Genomic DNA, 19,359 nt, shown 5'->3' with positions numbered 1-19,359 from the left:
GATCCAAAGACTGTGATTTGTGACTAAGATGATGTAAGGACCCCAACACACCCCTAATGATATATACGTAGTAGGGGTATTTTTTAAAAATTTATTGTTTGTTCATAAAATCATGAAAAAGTTAGATAAGGATGAATGTATTTTCTTTCCGGAACTTATACATCATTAAACTTTATTTTGGGCCTTTGAATATCGTGTAAGAGCCCACACTAAATAAAACAAAAAGGGCACCCCTAAATACGATCAACTTCTTCAATCTCTGAATTTTCTTTTTCCGTGTCAATTTCAAAGAAGAAGAAAAAAGGGCAAATTCGAAGGATGAACAACCACCGTATGACTCCGGAGGCAGCGGCGCAATTCGGTGAATGAATTCAGATGGTTCTTTCTCGGTGGACTGCACTGCGGATGGCCATCGAAAACGGGTGGGGTGGCCGCGACTCTCTCCAGAAATCGCAGCAGCTCGGCCACAACCTCTTCAATTTCCTCACTCATTCGAAAGGTATTTCTCACTTGAACTGATACTGGTTAATTAATATCTATTCATATGCTAAAACACAGTGTTATTGAGATGGTATAAAAACCTAAGTTTGTTTTAGTAATTGTTGGATTTTATTAGTTGTGCAGATTAAGTGTATATTGATGATGTAGAGGATATACTTTATGAATTCATGGACTCTCTCAATACTGAGATTCAGGACGGCAGTGTTGAGGAGGTATATCATCTTCATCTCTTTGCCCTAATTTTGGCTCCTACTAATTACTTCATGTCCATTCATATGTGAAGGCTTAATAACTTCTATTGCTCGAACCTGAATCAAATGCTAGGTGTGTAGGATGGAAATTAAAGAGTAAAGTAAAAATTCTCTACTCAAATCTTGTAATTAAGGGGAAAATTACTAGAAAATATGAAGGGAACTGGGATTTCCATCTATCTGATACTTCTCTGTATTCTCTCATTGCACTTAACCAAATGAGCTTAAGATAGTCATATTATGTACAACGAGCCAATATTCAAAATGGAAGCAGGTACTTGCCTTGTGTAGCTAGTTCGACATAAAAACTCCTAAATTACAATCATGCACAATTTATACTCTGAATAATGAATAATGATTACCCAAGGTGGTTGTAAACAATAGATATCGATATCACCTACTTGATTGAGTTGTTTCATGGTCGCTGATAAAGGATAATTAGAATACTATCATACATACTTATCAATCACCATATTCCAATTTTTTATCTTTGAATTTTTTTTGCGTAGGTTGCAGAAAAGTTTATGGTAATGCGTGAAGAATGTTAGAAGGTCAGTTTGACTCGATAAAGAAGCTGCGAGAAAAAAATGTTCCAAGCGTTTCGTATACGAGACAGGTAAGACTGCTGCCACTTATCTCCTAAGTTTCTGTGTAACTGTGTTAACGGGAGAAGTTTTAGTATTATGACTTGCGTGGTTAGCCATATCCATATTAATTATGTTATAGGATTGATGAATAGCATTCGGTAACTTCTATTCATGTTACTCACATCAGTAACTTCAATTTTCCTCTCTTTCGATTTCTATTTTGTCAGCCCAACAACGATGATGAGGAAGACAGTGATGAAGATGATGCAATAATAGAGAACAATATGTCAGCAATGGAAGTTGATGCTCCACAACCACAACGCCAATTGGATCACAATCTGACTGATATTGTGGCTGATGAAAGTAGCACGAAAGATACTCCTCAAGTTGTGGATGGATGGACTGTTGTTTCAAAAAAGAGTAAAGGGAGAAAGAAGTGATGGATTGATTACATTGGCTCGAGCCACTTTAGGTACGAATATTTGAGTATATGTAAAGACAACATTTTTGTTTGAATTCTTTTTATGTTTTTTTGAGTGTTTCAGGATGTTTTTTGTTCAAATCCTCTAAAGTTATCTTATGTTTCAGGATATTTTTTGTTCAAGTCATTTTGTTCCTACTTTGCTGCAAGTAACTAGAGAACGCACATACTGATGCTAATTGTGGATGTCTTATATTTTTCATCATTTTCAAACAAGTTTCTCTTTTGATTGAAAAGTAATAGTCCATGAAAGAGCTATTTTGATGCTTAATGGGAAGACAAGAAATGTAGTACTTATGTAGCATTTTAGTCAAATAATGTATATTTCCAGTCTAATAATGTACCACGGCTAATAATGTAGATTTTTAGAATAATAATGTAGCTTAACACAACCATTCAATTTAAGGATCCAAAGACTGTGATTTGTGACTAAGATGATGTAAGGACCCCAACACACCCCTAATGATATATACGTAGTAGGGGTATTTTTTAAAAATTTATTGTTTGTTCATAAAATCATGAAAAAGTTAGATAAGGATGAATGTATTTTCATTCCGGAACTTATACATCATTAAACTTTATTTTGGGCCTTTGAATATCGTGTAAGAGCCCACACTAAATAAAACAAAAAGGGCAGCCCTAAATACGATCAACTTCTTCAATCTCTGAATTTTTTTTTTCGTGTCAATTTCAAAGAAGAAGAAAAAAGGGCAAATTCGAAGGATGAACAACCACCGTATGACTCCGGAGGCAGCGGCGCAATTCGGTGAATGAATTCAGATGGTTCTTTCTCGGTGGACTGCACTGCGGATGGCCATCGAAAACGGGTGGGGTGGCCGCGACTCTCTCCAGAAATCGCAGCTGCTCGGCCACAACCTCTTCAATTTCCTCACTCAATCGAAAGGTATTTCTTTCTTGAACTGATACTGGTTAATTAATATCTATTCATATGCTAAAACACAGTGATATTGAGATGGTATAAAAACCTAAGTTTGTTTTAGTAATTGTTGGATTTTATTTGTTGTGCAGATCAAGTGTATATTGATGATGTAGAGGATATACTTTATGAATTCATGGACTCTCTCAATACTGAGATTCAGGACGGCACTGTTGAGGAGGTATATCATCTTCATCTATTTGCCCTAATTTTGGCTCCTACTAATTACTTCATGTCCATTCATATGTGAAGGCTTAATAACTTCTATTGCTCGAACCTGAATCAAATGCTAGGTGTGTAGGATGGAAATTAAAGAGTAAAGTAAAAATTCTCTACTCAAATCTTGTAATTAAGGGGAAAATTACTAGAAAATATGAAGGGAACTGGGATTTCCATCTATCTGATACTTCTTTGTATTCTCTCATTGCACTTAACCAAATGAGCTTAAGATAGTCATATTATGTACAACGAGCCAATATTCAAAATGGAAGCAGGTACTTGCCTTGTGTAGCTAGTTCGACATAAAAACTTCTAAATTACAATCATGCACAATTTATACTCTGAATAATGAATAATGATTACCCAAGGTGGTTGTAAATAATAGATATCGATATCACCTACTTGATTGAGTTGTTTCATGGTCGCTGATAAAGGATAATTAGAATACTATCATCCATACTTATCAATCACCATATTCCAATTTTTTATCTTTGAGTTTTTTTTTGCGTAGGTTGCAGAAAAGTTTATGGTAATGCGTGAAGAATGTTAGAAGGTCAGTTTGACTCGATAAAGAAGCTGCGAGAAAAAAATGTTCCAAGTGTTTCGTATACGAGACAGGTAAGACTGCTGCCACTTATCTCCTAAGTTTCTGTGTAACTGTGTTAACGGGAGAAGTTTTAGTATTATGACTTGCGTGGTTAGCCATAACCATATTAATTATGTTATAGGATTGATGAATAGCATTCGGTAACTTCTATTCATGTTACTCACATCAGTAACTTCAATTTTCCTCTCTTTCGATTTTTATTTTGTCAGCCCAACAGCGATGATGAGGAAGACAGTGATGAAGATGATGCAATAATAGAGAACAATATGTCAGCAATGGAAGTTGATGCTCCACAACCACAGCGTCAATTGGATCACAATCTGACTGATATTGTGGCTGATGAAAGTAGCACGAAAGATACTCCTCAAGTTGTGGATGGATGGACTGTTGTTTCAAAAAAGAGTAAAGGGAGAAAGAAGTGATGGATTGATTACATTGGCTCGAGCCACTTTAGGTACGAATATTTGAGTATATGTAAAGACAACATTTTTGTTTGTATTCTTCTTATGTTTTGTTGAGTGTTTCAGGATGTTTTTTGTTCAAATCCTCTAAAGTTATCTTATGTTTCAGGATATTTTTTGTTCAAGTCGTTTTGTTCCTACTTTGCTGCAAGTAACTAGAGAACGCACATACTGATGCTAATTGTGGATGTCTTATATTTTTCATCATTCTCAAACAAGTTTCTCTTATGATTGAAAAGTAATATTCCATGAAAGAGCTATTTTGAAGTTTAATGGGAAGACAAGAAATGTAGTACTTATGTAGCATTTTAGTCAAATAATGTATATTTCCAGTCAAATAATGTATATTTCCAGTCTAATAATGTATATTTCCAGTCTAATAATGTACCGCGGCTAATAATGTAGATTTTTAGAATAATAATGTAGCTTAACACAACCATTAAATTTAAGGATCCAAAGACTGTGATTTGTGACTAAGATGATGTAAGGACCCCAACACACCCCTAATGATATATACGTAGTAGGGGTATTTTTTAAAAATTTATTGTTTGTTCATAAAATCATGAAAAAGTTAGATAAGGATGAATGTATTTTCTTTCCGGAACTTATACATCATTAAAATTTATTTGGGGCCTTTGAATATCGTGTAAGAGCCCACACTAAATAAAACAAAAAGGGCAGCCCTAAATACGATCAACTTCTTCAATCTCTGAATTTTCTTTTTCGTGTGTCAATTTCAAAGAAGAAGAAAAAAGGGAAAATTCGAAGGATGAACAACCACCGTATGACTCCGGAGGCAGCGGTGCAATTTGGTGAATGAATTCAGATGGTTCTTTCTCGGTGGGCTGCACTGCGGATGACCATCGAAAACGGGTGGGGTGGCCGCGACTCTCTCCAAAAATCGCAGCAGCTCGGCCACAACCTCTTCAATTTCCTCACTCAATCGAAAGGTATTTCTCACTTGAACTGATACTGGTTAATTAATATCTATTCATATGCTAAAACAGAGTGTTATTGAGATGGTATAAAAACCTAAGTTTGTTTTAGTAATTGTTGGATTTTATTTGTTGTGCAGATCAAGTGTATATTGATGATGTAGAGGATATACTTTATGAATTCATGGACTCTCTCAATACTGAGATTCAGAACGGCAGTGTATAGGAGGTATATCATCTTCATCTATTTGCCCTAATTTTGGCTCCTACTATTTAATTCATGTCCATTCATATGTGAAGGCTTAATAACTTCTATTGCTCGAACCTGAATCAAATGCTAGGTGTGTAGGATGGAAATTAAAGAGTAAAGCAAAAATTCTCTACTCAAATCTTGTAATTAAGGGGAAAATTACTAGAAAATATGAAGGGAACTGGGATTTCCATCTATGTGATACTCCTCTGTATTCTCTCTTTGCACTTAACCAAATGAGCTTAAGATAGTCATATTATATGCAACGAGCCAATATTTAAAATGGAAGCAGGTACTTGCCTTGTGTAGCTAGTTCGACATAAAAACTCCTAAATTACAATCATGCAAAATTTATACTCTGAATAACGAATAATGATTACCCAAGGTGGTTGTAAACAATAGATATCGATATCACCTACTTTATTGAGTTGTTTCATGGTCGATGATAAAGGATAATTAGAATACAATCATACATACTTATCAATCACCATATTCCAATTTTTTATCTTTGAATTTTTTTTGCGTAGGTTGCAGAAAAGTTTATGGTAATGCGTGAAGAATATTAGAAGGTCAGTTTGACTCGATAAAGAAGCTGCGAGAAACAAATGTTCCAAGTGTTTCGTATATGAGACAGGTAAGACTGCTGCCACTTATCTCCTAAGTTTCTGTGTAACTGTGTTAACGGGAGAAGTTTTAGTATTATGACTTGCGTGGTTAGCCATAACCATATTAATTATGTTATAGGATTGATGAATAGCATTCGGTAACTTCTATTCATGTTACTCACATCAGTAACTTCAATTTTCCTCTCTTTCGATTTTTATTTTGTCAGCCCAACAGCGATGATGAGGAAGACAGTGATGAAGATGATGCAATAATAGAGAACAATATGTCAGCAATGGAAGTTGATGCTCCACAACCACAGCGCCAATTGGATCACAATCTGACTGATATTGTGGCTGATGAAAGTAGCACGAAAGATACTCCTCAAGTTGTGGATGGATGGACTGTTGTTTCAAAAAAGAGTAAAGGGAGAAAGAAGTGATGGATTGATTACATTGGCTCGAGCCACTTTAGGTACAAATATTTGAGTATATGTAAAGACAACATTTTTGTTTGTATTCTTCTTATGTTTTGTTGAGTGTTTCAGGATGTTTTTTGTTCAAATCCTCTAAAGTTATCTTATGTTTCAGGATATTTTTTGTTCAAGTCGTTTTGTTCCTACTTTGCTGCAAGTAACTAGAGAACGCACATACTGATGCTAATTGTGGATGTCTTATATTTTTCATCATTCTCAAACAAGTTTCTCTTATGATTGAAAAGTAATATTCCATGAAAGAGCTATTTTGAAGTTTAATGGGAAGACAAGAAATGTAGTACTTATGTAGCATTTTAGTCAAATAATGTATATTTCCAGTCAAATAATGTATATTTCCAGTCTAATAATGTATATTTCCAGTCTAATAATGTACCGCGGCTAATAATGTAGATTTTTAGAATAATAATGTAGCTTAACACAACCATTAAATTTAAGGATCCAAAGACTGTGATTTGTGACTAAGATGATGTAAGGACCCCAACACACCCCTAATGATATATACGTAGTAGGGGTATTTTTTAAAAATTTATTGTTTGTTCATAAAATCATGAAAAAGTTAGATAAGGATGAATGTATTTTCTTTCCGGAACTTATACATCATTAAAATTTATTTGGGGCCTTTGAATATCGTGTAAGAGCCCACACTAAATAAAACAAAAAGGGCAGCCCTAAATACGATCAACTTCTTCAATCTCTGAATTTTCTTTTTCCGTGTCAATTTCAAAGAAGAAGAAAAAAGGGAAAATTCGAAGGATGAACAACCACCGTATGACTCCGGAGGCAGCGGTGCAATTCGGTGAATGAATTCAGATGGTTCTTTCTCGGTGGGCTGCACTGCGGATGACCATCGAAAACGGGTGGGGTGGCCGCGACTCTCTCCAAAAATCGCAGCAGCTCGGCCACAACCTCTTCAATTTCCTCACTCAATCGAAAGGTATTTCTCACTTGAACTGATACTGGTTAATTAATATCTATTCATATGCTAAAACAGAGTGTTATTGAGATGGTATAAAAACCTAAGTTTGTTTTAGTAATTGTTGGATTTTATTTGTTGTGCAGATCAAGTGTATATTGATGATGTAGAGGATATACTTTATGAATTCATGGACTCTCTCAATACTGAGATTCAGAACGGCAGTGTATAGGAGGTATATCATCTTCATCTATTTGCCCTAATTTTGGCTCCTACTATTTAATTCATGTCCATTCATATGTGAAGGCTTAATAACTTCTATTGCTCGAACCTGAATCAAATGCTAGGTGTGTAGGATGGAAATTAAAGAGTAAAGCAAAAATTCTCTACTCAAATCTTGTAATTAAGGGGAAAATTACTAGAAAATATGAAGGGAACTGGGACTTCCATCTATGTGATACTCCTCTGTATTCTCTCTTTGCACTTAACCAAATGAGCTTAAGATAGTCATATTATATGCAACGAGCCAATATTTAAAATGGAAGCAGGTACTTGCCTTGTGTAGCTAGTTCGACATAAAAACTCCTAAATTACAATCATGCACAATTTATACTCTGAATAACGAATAATGATTACCCAAGGTGGTTGTAAACAATAGATATCGATATCACCTACTTTATTGAGTTGTTTCATGGTCGATGATAAAGGATAATTAGAATACAATCATACATACTTATCAATCACCATATTCCAATTTTTTATCTTTGAATTTTTTTTGCGTAGGTTGCAGAAAAGTTTATGGTAATGCGTGAAGAATATTAGAAGGTCAGTTTGACTCGATAAAGAAGCTGCGAGAAACAAATGTTCCAAGTGTTTCGTATATGAGACAGGTAAGACTGCTGCCACTTATCTCCTAAGTTTCTGTGTAACTGTGTTAACGGGAGAAGTTTTAGTATTATGACTTGCGTGGTTAGCCATAACCATATTAATTATGTTATAGGATTGATGAATAGCATTCGGTAACTTCTATTCATGTTACTCACATCAGTAACTTCAATTTTCCTCTCTTTCGATTTTTATTTTGTCAGCCCAACAGCGATGATGAGGAAGACAGTGATGAAGATGATGCAATAATAGAGAACAATATGTCAGCAATGGAAGTTGATGCTCCACAACCACAGCGCCAATTGGATCACAATCTGACTGATATTGTGGCTGATGAAAGTAGCACGAAAGATACTCCTCAAGTTGTGGATGGATGGACTGTTGTTTCAAAAAAGAGTAAAGGGAGAAAGAAGTGATGGATTGATTACATTGGCTCGAGCCACTTTAGGTACGAATATTTGAGTATATGTAAGACAACATTTTTGTTTGTATTCTTCTTATGTTTTGTTGAGTGTTTCAGGATGTTTTTTGTTCAAATCCTCTAAAGTTATCTTATGTTTCAGGATATTTTTTGTTCAAGTCGTTTTGTTCCTACTTTGCTGCAAGTAACTAGAGAACGCACATACTGATGCTAATTGTGGATGTCTTATATTTTTCATCATTCTCAAACAAGTTTCTCTTATGATTGAAAAGTAATAGTCCATGAAAGAGCTATTTTGAAGTTTAATGGGAAGACAAGAAATGTAGTACTTATGTAGCATTTTAGTCAAATAATGTATATTTCCAGTCAAATAATGTATATTTCCAGTCTAATAATGTATATTTCCAAACTAATAATGTACCGCGGCTAATAATGTAGATTTTTAGAATAATAATGTAGCTTAACACAACCATTAAATTTAAGGATCCAAAGACTGTGATTTGTGACTAAGATGATGTAAGGACCCCAACACACCCCTAATGATATATACGTAGTAGGGGTATTTTTTAAAAATTTATTGTTTGTTCATAAAATCATGAAAAAGTTAGATAAGGATGAATGTATTTTCTTTCCGGAACTTATACATCATTAAAATTTATTTGGGGCCTTTGAATATCGTGTAAGAGCCCACACTAAATAAAACAAAAAGGGCAGCCCTAAATACGATCAACTTCTTCAATCTCTGAATTTTCTTTTTCCGTGTCAATTTCAAAGAAGAAGAAAAAAGGGCAAATTCGAAGGATGAACAACCACCGTATGACTCCGGAGGCAGCGACGCAATTCGGTGATGGAATTCAGATGGTTCTTTCTCGGTGGGCTGCACTGCGGATGACCATCGAAAACGGGTGGGGTGGCCGCGACTCTCTCCAGAAATCGCAGCAGCTCGGCCACAACCTCTTCAATTTCCTCACTCAATCGAAAGGTATTTCTCACTTGAACTGTTACTGGTTAATTAATATCTATTCATATGCTAAAACAGAGTGTTATTGAGATGGTATAAAAACCTAAGTTTGTTTTAGTAATTGTTGGATTTTATTTGTTGTGAAGATCAAGTGTATATTGATGATGTAGAGGATATACTTTATGAATTCATGGACTCTCTCAATACTGAGATTCAGAACGGCAGTGTATAGGAGGTATATCATCTTCATCTATTTGCCCTAATTTTGGCTCCTACTAATTACTTCATGTCCATTCATATGTGAAGGCTTAATAACTTCTATTGCTCGAACCTGAATCAAATGCTAGGTGTGTAGGATGGAAATTAAAGAGTAAAGCAAAAATTCTCTACTCAAATCTTCTAATTAAGGGGAAAATTACTAGAAAATATGAAGGGAACTGAGATTTCCATCTATCTGATACTTCTCTGTATTCTCTTATTGCACTTAACCAAATGAGCTTAAGATAGTCATATTATGTGCAACGAGCCAATATTCAAAATGGAAGCAGGTACTTGCCTTGTGTAGCTAGTTCGACATTAAAAACTCCTAAATTACAATCATGCACAATTTATACTCTGAATAATGAATAATGATTACCCAAGGTGGTTGTAAACAATAGATATCGATATCACCTACTTGATTGAGTTGTTTCATGGTCGCTGATAAAGGATAATTAGAATACTATCATACAAACTTATCAATCACCATATTCCAATTTTTTGTCTTTGAATTTTTTTTGCGTAGGTTGCAGAAAAGTTTATGGTAATGCGTGAAGAATGTTACAAGGTCAGTTTGACTCGATAAAGAAGCTGCGAGAAACAAATGTTCCAAGTGTTTCATATACGAGACAGGTAAGACTGCTGCCACTTATCTCATAAGTTTCTGTGTAACTGTGTTAAATGGAGAAGTTTTAGTATTATGACTTGTGTGGTTAGCCATATCCATATTAATTATGTTATAGGATTGATGAATAGCATTCAGTAACTTCTATTCATGTTACTCACATCAGTAACTTCAATTTTCCTCTCTTTCGATTTCAATTTTGTCAGCCCAACAACGATGATGAGGAAGACAGTGATGAAGATGATGCAATAATAGAGAACAATATGTCAGCAATGGAAGTTGATGCTCCACAACCACAGCGCCAATTGGATCACAATCTGACTGATATTGTGGCTGATGAAAGTAGCACAAAAGATACTCCTCAAGTTGTGGATGGATGGACTGTTGTTTCAAAAAAGAGTAAAGGGAGAAAGAAGTGATGGATTGATTACATTGGCTCGAGCCACTTTAGGTACGAATATTTGAGTATATGTAAAGACAACATTTTTGTTTGTATTCTTTTTATGTTTTGTTGAGTGTTTCAGGATGTTTTTTGTTCAAATCCTCTAAAGTTATCTTATGTTTCAGGATATTTTTTGTTCAAGTCGTTTTGTTCCTACTTTGCTGCAAGTAACTAGAGAACGCACATACTGATGCTAATTGTGGATGTCTTATATTTTTCATCATTTTCAAACAAGTTTCTCTTATGATTGAAAAGTAATAGTCCATGAAAGAGCTATTTTGATGTTTAATGGGAAGACAAGAAATGTAGTACTTATGTAGCATTTTAGTCAAATAATATATATTTCCAGTCTAATAATGTGCCGCGGCTAATAATGTAGATTTTTAGAATAATAATGTAGCTTAACACAACCATTCAATTTAAGGATCCAAAGACTGTGAATTGTGACTAAGATGATGTAAGGACCCCAACACACCCCTAATGATATATACGTAGTAGGGGTATTTTTAAAAAATTTATTGTTTGTTCATAAAATCATGAAAAAGTTAGATAAGGATGAATGTATTTTCTTTCCGGAACTTATACATCATTAAACTTTATTTTGGGCCTTTGAATATCGTGTAAGAGCCCACACTAAATAAAACAAAAAGGGCAGCCCTAAATACGATCAACTTCTTCAATCTCTGAATTTTCTTTTTCCGTGTCAATTTCAAAGAAGAAGAAAAAAGGGCAAATTCGAAGGATGAACAACCACCGTATGACTCCGGAGGCAGCGGCGCAATTCGGTGAGTGAATTCAGATGGTTCTTTCTCGGTGGACTGCACTGCGGATGGCCATCGAAAACGGGTGGGGTGGCCGCGACTCTCTCCAGAAATCGCAGCAGCTCGGCCACAACCTCTTCAATTTCCTCACTCAATCGAAAGGTGTTTCTCACTTGAACTGATACTGGTTAATTAATATCTATTCATATGCTAAAACACAGTGTTATTGAGATGGTATAAAAACCTAAGTTTGTTTTAGTAATTGTTGGATTTTATTTGTTGTGCAGATCAAGTGTATATTGATGATGTAGAGGATATACTTTATGAATTCATGGACTCTCTCAATACTGAGATTCAGGACGACAGTGTTGAGGAGGTATATCATCTTCATCTATTGGCCCTAATTTTGGCTCCTACTAATTACTTCATGTCCATTCATATGTGAAGGCTTAATAACTTCTATTGCTCGAACCTGAATCAAATGCTAGGTGTGTAGGATGGAAATTAAAGAGTAAAGCAAAAATTCTCTACTCAAATCTTGTAATTAAGGGGAAAATTACTAGAAAATATGAAGGGAACTGGGATTTCCATCTATCTGATACTTCTCTGTATTCTCTCATTGCACTTAACCAAATGAGCTTAAGATAGTCATATTATGTACAACGAGCCAATATTCAAAATGGAAGCAGGTACTTGCCTTGTGTAGCTAGTTCGACATAAAAACTCCTAAATTACAATCATGCACAATTTATACTCTGAATAATGAATAATGATTACCCAAGGTGGTTGTAAACAATAGATATCGATATCACCTACTTGATTGAGTTGTTTCATGGTCGCTGATAAAGGATAATTAGAATACTATCATACATACTTATCAATCACCATATTCCAATTTTTTATCTTTGAATTTTTTTTGCGTAGGTTGCAGAAAAGTTTATGGTAATGCGTGAAGAATGTTAGAAGGTCAGTTTGACTCGATAAAGAAGCTGCGAGAAACAAATGTTCCAAGTGTTTCGTATACGAGACAGGTAAGACTGCTGCCACTTATCTCCTAAGTTTCTGTGTAACTGTGTTAACGGGAGAAGTTTTAGTATTATGACTTGCGTGGTTAGCCATATCCATATTAATTATGTTATAGGATTGATGAATAGCATTCGGTAACTTCTATTCATGTTACTCACATCAGTAACTTCAATTTTCCTCTCTTTCGATTTCTATTTTGTCAGCCCAACAGCGATGATGAGGAAGACAGTGATGAAGATGATGCAACTATAGAGAACAATATGTCAGCAATGGAAGTTGATGCTCCACAACCACAGCGCCAATTGGATCACAATCTGACTGATATTGTGGCTGATGAAAGTAGCACGAAAGATACTCCTCAAGTTGTGGATGGATGGACTGTTGTTTCAAAAACGAGTAAAGGGAGAAAGAAGTGATGGATTGATTACATTGGCTCGAGCCACTTTAGGTACGAATATTTGAGTATATGTAAAGACAACATTTTTGTTTGTATTCTTTTAATGTTTTGTTGAGTGTTTCAGGATGTTTTTTGTTCAAATCCTCTAAAGTTATCTTATGTTTCAGGATATTTTTTGTTCAAGTCGTTTTGTTCCTACTTTGTTGCAAGTAACTAGAGAACGCACATACTGATGCTAATTGTGGATGTCTTATATTTTTCATCATTTTCAAACAAGTTTCTCTTTTGATTGAAAAGTAATAGTCCATGAAAGAGCTATTTTGATGTTTAATGGGAAGACAAGAAATGTAGTACTTATGTAGCATTTTAGTCAAATAATGTATATTTCCAGTCTAATAATGTACCGTGGCTAATAATGTAGATTTTTAGAATAATAATGTAGCTTAACACAACCATTCAATTTAAGGATCCAAAGACTGTGATTTGTGACTAAGATGATGTAAGGACCCCAACACACCCCTAATGATATATACGTAGTAGGGGTATTTTTTAAAAATTTATTGTTTGTTCATAAAATCATGAAAAAGTTAGATAAGGATGAATGTATTTTCTTTCCGGAACTTATACATCATTAAACTTTATTTTGGGCCTTTGAATATCGTGTAAGAGCCCACATTAAACTTTTCTTTCCGGAACTTATACATTCATGGACTCTCTCAATACTGAAATTCAGGACGGCAGTGTTGAGGAGGTATATCATCTTCATCTATTTGCCCTAATTTTGGCTCCTACTAATTACTTCATGTCCATTCATATGTGAAGGCTTAATAACTTCTATTGCTCGAACCTGAATCAAATGCTAGGTGTGTAGGATGAAAAGAGTAAAGCAAAAATTCTCTACTCAAATCTTGTAATTAATGGGAAAATTACTAGAAAATATGAAGGGAACTGAGATTTCCATCTATCTGATACTTCTCTGTATTCTCTTATTGCACTTAACCAAATGAGCTTAAGATAGTCATATTATGTGCAACGAGCCAATATTCAAAATGGAAGCAGGTACTTGCCTTGTGTAGCTAGTTCGACATAAAAAACTCCTAAATTACAATCATGCACAATTTATACTCTGAATAATGAATAATGATTACCCAAGGTGATTGTAAACAATAGATATCGATATCACCTACTTGATTGAGTTGTTTCATGGTCGCTGATAAAGGATAATTAGAATACTATCATACATACTTATCAATCACCATATTCCAATTTTTTTTCTTTGTTTTTGCGTAGGTTGCAGAAAAGTTTATGGTAATGCGTGAATATTGTTAGAAGGTCAGTTTGACTCGATAAAGAAGCTGCGAGAAACAAATGTTCCAAGTGTTTCGTATACGAGACAGGTAAGACTGCTGCCACTTATCTCCTAAGTTTCTTTGTAACTGTGTTAAATGGAGCAGTTTTAGTATTATGACTTGCGTGGTTAGCCATATCCATATTAATTATGTTATAGGATTGATGAATAGCATTCGGTAACTTCTATTCATGTTACTCACATCAGTAACTTCAATTTTCCTCTCTTTCGATTTCTATTTTGTCAGCCCAACAGCGATGACGAGGAAGACAGTGATGAAGATGATGCAATTATAGAGAACAATATGTCAGCAATGGAAGTTGATGCTCCACAACCACAGCGCCAATTGGATCACAATCTGACTGATATTGTGGCTGATGAAAGTAGCACGAAAGATACTCCTCAAGTTGTGGATGAATGGACTGTTGTTTCAAAAAAGAGTAAAGGGAGAATGAATTGATGGATTGATTACATTAGCTCGAGCCACTTTAGGTATGAATATTTGAGTATATGTAAAGACAACATTTTTGTTTGTATTCTTCTTAAGTTTTGTTGAGTGTTTCGGGATGTTTTTTGTTCAAATCCTCTAAAGTTATCTTATGTGTCAAGATATTTTTTGTTCAAGTCGTTTTGTTCCTACTTTGCTGCAAGTAACTAGAGAACGCACATACTGATGCTAATTGTGGATGTCTTATATTTTTCATCATTTTCAAACAAGTTTCTCTTTTGATTGAAAAGTAATAGTCCATGAAAGAGCTATTTTGATGTTTAATGGGAAGACAAGAAATGTAGTACTTATGTAGCATTTTAGTCAAATAATGTATATTTCCAGTCTAATAATGTACCGTGGCTAATAATGTAGATTTTTAGAATAATAATGTAGCTTAACACAACCATTCAATTTAAGGATCCAAAGACTGTGATTTGTGACTAAGATGATGTAAGGACCCCAACACACCCCTAATGATATATACGTAGTAGGGGTATTTTTTAAAAATTTATTGTTTGTTCATAAAATCATGAAAAAGTTAGATAAGGATGAATGTATTTTCTTTCCGGAACTTATACATCATTAAACTTTATTTTGGGCCTTTGAATATCGTGTAAGAGCCCACATTAAACTTTTCTTTCCGGAACTTATACATTCATGGACTCTCTCAATACTGAAATTCAGGACGGCAGTGTTGAGGAGGTATATCATCTTCATCTATTTGCCCTAATTTTGGCTCCTACTAATTACTTCATGTCCATTCATATGTGAAGGCTTAATAACTTCTATTGCTCGAACCTGAATCAAATGCTAGGTGTGTAGGATGAAAAGAGTAAAGCAAAAATTCTCTACTCAAATCTTGTAATTAATGGGAAAATTACTAGAAAATATGAAGGGAACTGAGATTTCCATCTATCTGATACTTCTCTGTATTCTCTTATTGCACTTAACCAAATGAGCTTAAGATAGTCATATTATGTGCAACGAGCCAATATTCAAAATGGAAGCAGGTACTTGCCTTGTGTAGCTAGTTCGACATAAAAAACTCCTAAATTACAATCATGCACAATTTATACTCTGAATAATGAATAATGATTACCCAAGGTGATTGTAAACAATAGATATCGATATCACCTACTTGATTGAGTTGTTTCATGGTCGCTGATAAAGGATAATTAGAATACTATCATACATACTTATCAATCACCATATTCCAATTTTTTTTCTTTGTTTTTGCGTAGGTTGCAGAAAAGTTTATGGTAATGCGTGAATATTGTTAGAAGGTCAGTTTGACTCGATAAAGAAGCTGCGAGAAACAAATGTTCCAAGTGTTTCGTATACGAGACAGGTAAGACTGCTGCCACTTATCTCCTAAGTTTCTTTGTAACTGTGTTAAATGGAGCAGTTTTAGTATTATGACTTGCGTGGTTAGCCATATCCATATTAATTATGTTATAGGATTGATGAATAGCATTCGGTAACTTCTATTCATGTTACTCACATCAGTAACTTCAATTTTCCTCTCTTTCGATTTCTATTTTGTCAGCCCAACAGCGATGACGAGGAAGACAGTGATGAAGATGATGCAATTATAGAGAACAATATGTCAGCAATGGAAGTTGATGCTCCACAACCACAGCGCCAATTGGATCACAATCTGACTGATATTGTGGCTGATGAAAGTAGCACGAAAGATACTCTCAAGTTGTGGATGAATGGACTGTTGTTTCAAAAAGAGTAAAGGGAGAATGAATTGATGGATTGATTACATTAGCTCGAGCCACTTTAGGTACGAATATTTGAGTATATGTAAAGACAACATTTTTGTTTGTATTCTTCTTAAGTTTTGTTGAGTGTTTCGGGATGTTTTTTGTTCAAATCCTCTAAAGTTATCTTATGTGTCAAGATATTTTTTGTTCAAGTCGTTTTGTTCCTACTTTGCTGCAAGTAACTAGAGAACGCACATACTGATGCTAATTGTGGATGTCTTATATTTTTCATCATTTTCAAACAAGTTTCTCTTTTGATTGAAAAGTAATAGTCCATGAAAGAGCTATTTTGATGTTTAATGGGAAGACAAGAAATGTAGTACTTATGTAGCATTTTAGTCAAATAATGTATATTTCCAGTCTAATAATGTACCGTGGCTAATAATGTAGATTTTTAGAATAATAATGTAGCTTAACACAACCATTCAATTTAAGGATCCAAAGACTGTGATTTGTGACTAAGATGATGTAAGGACCCCAACACACCCCTAATGATATATACGTAGTAGGGGTATTTTTTAAAAATTTATTGTTTGTTCATAAAATCATGAAAAAGTTAGATAAGGATGAATGTATTTTCTTTCCGGAACTTATACATCATTAAACTTTATTTTGGGCCTTTGAATATCGTGTAAGAGCCCACATTAAACTTTTCTTTCCGGAACTTATACATTCATGGACTCTCTCAATACTGAAATTCAGGACGGCAGTGTTGAGGAGGTATATCATCTTCATCTATTTGCCCTAATTTTGGCTCCTACTAATTACTTCATGTCCATTCATATGTGAAGGCTTAATAACTTCTATTGCTCGAACCTGAATCAAATGCTAGGTGTGTAGGATGAAAAGAGTAAAGCAAAAATTCTCTACTCAAATCTTGTAATTAATGGGAAAATTACTAGAAAATATGAAGGGAACTGAGATTTCCATCTATCTGATACTTCTCTGTATTCTCTTATTGCACTTAACCAAATGAGCTTAAGATAGTCATATTATGTGCAACGAGCCAATATTCAAAATGGAAGCAGGTACTTGCCTTGTGTAGCTAGTTCGACATAAAAAACTCCTAAATTACAATCATGCACAATTTATACTCTGAATAATGAATAATGATTACCCAAGGTGATTGTAAACAATAGATATCGATATCACCTACTTGATTGAGTTGTTTCATGGTCGCTGATAAAGGATAATTAGAATACTATCATACATACTTATCAATCACCATATTCCAATTTTTTTTCTTTGTTTTTGCGTAGGTTGCAGAAAAGTTTATGGTAATGCGTGAATATTGTTAGAAGGTCAGTTTGACTCGATAAAGAAGCTGCGAGAAACAAATGTTCCAAGTGTTTCGTATACGAGACAGGTAAGACTGCTGCCACTTATCTCCTAAGTTTCTTTGTAACTGTGTTAAATGGAGCAGTTTTAGTATTATGACTTGCGTGGTTAGCCATATCCATATTAATTATGTTATAGGATTGATGAATAGCATTCGGTAACTTCTATTCATGTTACTCACATCAGTAACTTCAATTTTCCTCTCTTTCGATTTCTATTTTGTCAGCCCAACAGCGATGACGAGGAAGACAGTGATGAAGATGATGCAATTATAGAGAACAATATGTCAGCAATGGAAGTTGATGCTCCACAACCACAGCGCCAATTGGATCACAATCTGACTGATATTGTGGCTGATGAAAGTAGCTCGAAAGATGCTCCTCAAGCTGTGGATGGATGGACTGTTGTTTCAAAAAAGAGTAAAGGGAGAATGATTGATGGATTGATTACATTAGCTCGAGCCACTTTAGGTACGAATATTTGAGTATATGTAAAGACAACATTTTTGTTTGTATTCTTCTTAAGTTTTGTTGAGTGTTTCGGGATGTTTTTTGTTCAAATCCTCTAAAGTTATCTTATGTGTCAAGATATTTTTGTTCAAGTCGTTTTGTTCCTACTTTGCTGCAAGTAACTAGAGAACGCACATACTGATGCTAATTGTGGATGTCTTATATTTTCATCATTTTCAAACAAGTTTCTCTTTTGATTGAAAAGTAATAGTCCATGAAAGAGCTATTTTGATGTTTAATGGGAAGACAAGAAATGTAGTACTTATGTAGCATTTTAGTCAAATAATGTATATTTCCAGTCTAATAATGTACCGTGGCTTAATAATGTAGATTTTTAGAATAATAATGTAGCTTAACACAACCATTCAATTTAAGGATCCAAAGACTGTGATTTGTGACTAAGATGATGTAAGGACCCCAACAACACCCTAATGATATATACGTATAGGGGTATTTTTTAAAAATTTATTGTTTGTTCATAAAATCATGAAAAAGTTAGATAAGGATGAATGTATTTTCTTTCCGGAACTTATACATCATTAAACTTTATTTTGGGCCTTTGAATATCGTGTAAGAGCCCACATTAAACTTTCTTTCCGGAACTTATACATTCATGGACTCTCTCAATACTGAAATTCAGGCGGCAGTGTTTGAGGAGGTATATCATCTTCATCTATTTGCCCTAATTTTGGCTCCTACTAATTACTTCATGTCCATTCATATGTGAAGGCTTAATAACTTCTATTGCTCGAACCTGAATCAAATGCTAGGTGTGTAGGATGAAAAGAGTAAAGCAAAAATTCTCTACTCAAATCTTGTAATTAATGGGAAAATTACTAGAAAATATGAAGGGAACTGAGATTTCCATCTATCTGATACTTCTCTGTA

The 19,359-nt window shown here is 34.5% G+C and overlaps 4 pseudogenes; all 4 read left to right on the top strand.

Annotated features, from left to right (window-relative positions):
• Positions 1-318: 318 nt before the first annotated feature.
• Positions 319-1,779, top strand: LOC121786786 (annotated as a pseudogene).
• A 764-nt stretch (positions 1,780-2,543) lies between these two features.
• On the top strand, positions 2,544-4,005 carry LOC121786785 (annotated as a pseudogene).
• A 3,133-nt stretch (positions 4,006-7,138) lies between these two features.
• Positions 7,139-8,542, top strand: LOC121786784 (annotated as a pseudogene).
• A 791-nt stretch (positions 8,543-9,333) lies between these two features.
• LOC121787141 lies at positions 9,334-10,869 on the top strand (annotated as a pseudogene).
• Positions 10,870-19,359: the final 8,490 nt, after the last annotated feature.

The sequence above is a fragment of the Salvia splendens genome, chromosome 22 (genome assembly GCF_004379255.2).
Source record: "Salvia splendens isolate huo1 chromosome 22, SspV2, whole genome shotgun sequence".
Lineage (NCBI taxonomy): Eukaryota > Viridiplantae > Streptophyta > Magnoliopsida > Lamiales > Lamiaceae > Salvia > Salvia splendens.
The sequence above is the reverse complement of the archived record's forward strand: the minus strand, read 5'-3'. Positions and strand labels throughout refer to the sequence as shown.